The sequence below is a fragment of the Mirounga leonina genome, unplaced genomic scaffold (genome assembly GCF_011800145.1).
Source record: "Mirounga leonina isolate KUSES-001 unplaced genomic scaffold, KU_Mleo_1.0 Mir_176, whole genome shotgun sequence".
Classification (NCBI taxonomy): Eukaryota; Metazoa; Chordata; class Mammalia; order Carnivora; family Phocidae; genus Mirounga; species Mirounga leonina.
Window position 1 is genome coordinate 59,381,067 of NW_023270454.1, and position 5,256 is coordinate 59,386,322.

At 40.7% G+C, this 5,256-nt stretch overlaps 1 pseudogene; it reads right to left on the reverse strand.

Moving 5' to 3' along the window:
- Positions 1 to 612: 612 nt before the first annotated feature.
- Positions 613 to 5,256, reverse strand: part of LOC118022566 — an 11,661-nt pseudogene continuing 7,017 nt past the window's right edge.

A 5,256-nucleotide genomic window follows, 5' to 3' on the forward strand; every position in this document is an offset into this window, starting at 1 on the left:
GGTAGAAGGTGGGGAGATTGTTGAAGAGAAGTCAGAATTGGGAAGGGATCAGGAGAATTTTTCTTCCTCAACTGACACGTTCCTACGGAGCTGAACCTCAGAGTGTAAGAGATAATAAAAACCTATCTGTTACGGTCTGAATTATGTCCCTCCCAAAATTCGTATGTTGAAGTCCTAACTACTTCAGACCTATTAGCTCAGAATGTGACTGTATTTGGAGACAGAGCCTTGAAAGAGGGGATTACATTCAAGGAGGTGATAAGTTAAAAACGAGGGGGGCCCTAATCCAATCTGATTGGTGTCCTAATAAGAGGAGATTCTTCTGCATATACACAGAGCAAAGGCCAGGGGAGGACACAACGAGATGACCATCTGCAAGCCAAGGAGAGAAGCTCCAGAAGAAACCAAACCTGCCGACACCTTGATGTTAGACTTCCAGCCTCCAGAACCGTGAGAAAATAAATTTCTGTTGTTTAAGCCACCCAGTCTGTGGTACTTTGTTATGACAGCCCTAGCTAACTAATCATTCATCTGTCCATCCATTTCTTTGTTCAATCCTATCATGTGCTAAGCTCGAAAGAGACATAAATACACTAAACGAGAAACATGACCTTAGCTCCTAAAGAGAAAAATGGGCAAAGAACAATTATAGCTATATGGGGATAAGTGTCCTGACAGCTTTATGTTCAATTTAGGGCACTAGATAAGGTGTCCTGTGGGGAGTGTCATTTACCTTGCAGGCTAAAGGACTTGCAGAAATTCCCCAATCTAGAAGAGGGTTTCTGAACCTGACACTATGGACATTTTAGGCCAGATAATCATTTGTTGTGAGGCCTTGCCTCGTGCATTATAGGACATTTAGTAGTATTCCTGGCCTCTATCCCTTAGATGCCATTCACACCCCCACCCCAAGTTGTGACAACCTGAAATCTCTCCAGACATTGCCAAATGTCTCTTGAGGGGCAAAAATGGTCTAGAGGGTGGGTATGAGCTTCTAAGCCAAGGACACAGCATGGAATCAGGAAAAAGATAGGATGGCCATTCAGGAGCCTGCAACCCTCTCATTTTACAAAAGAGAAATTAAGACTCAGAAAGCCTCAGTTCCTTATGCAAGACCGTGAACTGGTCAGTGTAACAGAAGCAGCAGTGGCTGTAGTAAGGATAAATGCAAATCCAGAAGAAATCTTTAATATGAGGCTTATCTCTCTCTCTCTCTCTCTGTCTCTGTGTATGTGTGTGCATGCATGTTTTTAAGGAAATATATCAAGCTCTTACTTATTGCAACATTTGAGACTATGGGGCTCCAACATGTTAAAGGTTTATTTTCTAGTGCCTGGTGTAATGACTGGATGAGTAAGTAGTAAACCAGGACTAACTACTGGACTAAACCTGAAACAATAGCAAATATGATACTATTTACATTTTTCAAAGGAGTAGTCTAAAATTTATGTCTTGGTGACTAATAAGCAGCCAGTAACTGTGGATGAGAGTGTTTTTGGTAAGGGCAGATGCTAAACACAAGAAATGTTAGCTGGCACTGCCATTTCTTCCTGTAATAGGAAGCAGCCTACAGAGCTGGGCCTGGCTGGTGGGACAGTCCACTGTGGCAAGAGGTGCTCTTAAGAAAGCTTCTGAATAATGGTCAGTGTAAACACTACAGCTCACTAGCAAAATTGTTTGCTTAAAATTATACCTAAACATACGCAACAATTAATGATCCAACAAAGGTGACCTGTTCTTTGTTTACCATTTATGGCAAATTTTGCCTCACGCCAGGGGGTACTTGGCATTTCTTACTAAAGCACAGAGCTTCACAGGGCATTTACAATGACAGCATGAAGAGTCCTCTCGCATTGCCATGGAGGGTAAAGGCAGGACATATGCCAGCTTCAGAATCAGGGTTCCTTTTTGGGACCTAACTGAAAAATATCTCCTCTAAGAAGCCTTGGGTAGCCACGTTGGATCTTGTGCTGTTTTCACATCCTCCTCAGTCCTTACGTAGCCCATCTGGCCTAACTCAGGTGAACTCAACAAATGCTGGCAAGAATGAGGCTTTCTGCTGTGTTTCCAGTCCCCGAAGAGGACCTTTCTTTCCTTTGTATTCTGTCTCCACCCTGCCATCCCATTCCTCCTGTCAGTGTCCCACTCAGCATCAGATAACCTAGAATGCCCATTAGGAGTGTCGTTTGCTGTGCAGGGGGGGATGGTTCACAGGTGTGGTTGGGGCAGCGAGGGACTGCCTCCTGGCCCTGTCAGAAGCATGTTCCTCACTCCTTCCAGCAGTCCCTGAGTTCTCTTCAAGAAGCTCTGAAGGTTCCACAAAGCACAGTCTGAAAATCCCTGCTCCAGTCCAGTGGTGAGGCTACAGATAAGAAAACAGAATCCCAAAGGGCCTGAGTGGCTTTCCCAGGCCACAGATCTCTAATTTCGCATTACCTGAAGCAGAATCTGCATTTCTTCCTCACCTCGACCGGGGGCTTTGAACCACCCCTCCCAGAGACTGAAGTCTTTCCTGCTGCAGGCCCCCCGGGGATGACTGCTGGTCGGACCCAGATGGCAAGGGTCAAATATCCCTGACATCCCTTAGGAATAGTAAAAGATGTTGGTTGACTGACTGGAGACTTAAATAATATTAATGAAATAAATCAGTTCAACATGGTCACGACTCCTTTTAGTCCTTAGGGCACCAAGTTATCTATGAGTGTTTATCTATCAAAATCATTCAGCTTTTCAGGTTGAAACGATAAAGGCCAGTTATTGAGCCACACACTGTATTTCACTCATCCAGTGGCCTTCTTGGTGCAGATCAGACCTGCCCAAAGACTGCTCTTACCACACTCCACACTGGTATACTGTTAATAGGGACAATAAAAGCTATAATCTCTATGAGGGCATCTTTTGTTTTGAAGGAGATCAGATTATGCCATTCCAAAATATGCCACCATAGGAAAGGAAAAAAAAGTTGATTTCTTCCACCTTCCTTAGGTTCACTGGCTGGGAGCCTATAAATTAGATTAATAAAAGACAGATTAACAGAAAAGCACACAAATTATATAATATAAGTTTTGTGTGAGGAAATGAGATCGAAAGAAGTGGTTTACTAGGTTTGATGAAGTGTGGAGAGTCATAGGAAAATATGATAGGACAGAATGGTATGAACTAAGGTGGTAAAATGGGGGAAACTTAGCAAGGTCTCTTGGTTTAGATTACTCTCAGTGTCCCTCTATCTTTGGAGATAAGGACACTCCTTTCCTCCAGTTATAAGGAGGACACCTCTCACAGGGACTTAAGACCTGATTCAGGGGAGATGGAGGAAGTCAGACAGCCCTTCCTGCACCTGCCATTGCTCAAACCCCTCCAGCTTAAAATAATCAATATACCAAGGTTTCATATTTTGGGTTACTGTATTCTGAACCCTGCTACCCATTTGGCATAAGGATTATTTTGAACTGAAAATATCTGAGAATCCACAGATACATAAAGAAGCCTCCCCAGGTATTTCCTTATCTGACTAAAGGCAGAAAGTACTGAGAAATATGGGCTGTCATAAATCCCTCATCCCCGAGATGGACTTGTACAAACAAACCTGACTGGGATAGCCCTGATGTCTCATTAGTTTCCTCCATGTATTTATCTTCACACAGTTTGCCACTGTTGGAAGCCCAAAACTTTTTCCCTTGTCATGCCACATCTCCATAATTTCTCATTCTTTGTTTAAAACGGTGTAGAAGCTCTCAGGCCTACCTACTTCTTTGAGTCCTCACTTCTTTTCCAGAAAAACCACGATGTCCCATAAAAATTAACATCAAATAAAATTTGTATGCCTTTTTTTCTGTTAATATAATATGCAAAGCCCCAGGTGATAAACCTAAAAGGGCAGAGAAAATTTTCCTCCCCCCACAGTTTGTGTTACCTCACTACTTCTTTTGTTCACTAAGGTTCACTGTTCATCTTTGTTCACTGATTGTTAATTTTGCTCTATCAATCTATCCATTTGTTTACCCATCCGTCCATTCATCTATGTATTCATGATCCATCCATCCAGATAGCTCTTTATTTATTTTGTTGAATTTTTTGAGAGTTACTTGTAGATATCATGATACTACATATCTAAATATTTCAGCAAGAATCTCCAAAAACAAAGGCTTTTATCTATACAAACATAATTATCACACTTAGAAATTTAACATTGAACTGATACTATTGTTTAATTTCTTGCTACCCACAGTGTGGTCCCAGGGCCAGCAGCATCTGACCTTACCTCTAGGAACTCTCAGATGGTGTATGTAGGAGTTGGAGGGGGTGTGGAATCTGTGGGGTTTTTTTTTTTTCTTAAATTTTTTATTTTTATTGTTAATATAATCAAAGAATTTCATAAATATGCTTTGTTTTGATATACTATTTTCTTAAAACCATTCACACAGAGCTGTGATGTAGACCAGTTATTCCCACATTTTCCCACCCTGCACCCTATGCATTGGGAAGTACCAATCTTGTCTCTATTTTCTGTCCTGGAATCCAGTGCCTACCTCAGGTGCTCAATAAACAGTTCCTGAAATACTGCACTTGGGAAGAGTCCTATTTTTTCATAGTGTGAAATGATAAGGCAAAGACTTCCACTAAAATGCACCACAAAAACACTGAATTTTATAGAATTTGTTTTGCTCTACCTGGAATCCTGTAGAGTCCAAGTTTATTTTTGTTTTTTGTTTTTTTTTTAATTTTTTAAAATTTTTTGAGTATTGTTGACACATGTTACATTAGTTTCAGGCATACAACATAGTTATTTAACAAGCTTATACATTATGCTGTGTTCACCACAAGTATAGCTATCATTTGTCACCATACAACGTTTTTACAATATCATTGACTGTATTCTTTATGCTATGCCTTTTATTCCCATCTTATTCACTCCATAACTGGAAGCCTATATCTCCCACTCCCCTTCACCCATTTTGCCCAACGTCCCACTCTCTCCCCTCTAGCAACCATGTTTTTTCTCCATATTTATGGGTCTGATTCTACTTTTTGTTTATTCATTTGTTTTGTTGTTGTTGCTTTCGTTTGTTTCAAATAATGAGTGAAGTCGTATGGTATTTGTCTTTCTCAGTCTGACTTATTTCACTTAGCATAATACCCTCTAGGTCTTTCCATGTTGTCTCAAATGGCATGATCTCATTTTTTAATGGTTGTGTAATATTCCATTGCATATCTATCTATCTATCTATCTATCTATCTATCTATCTATCTATCTAT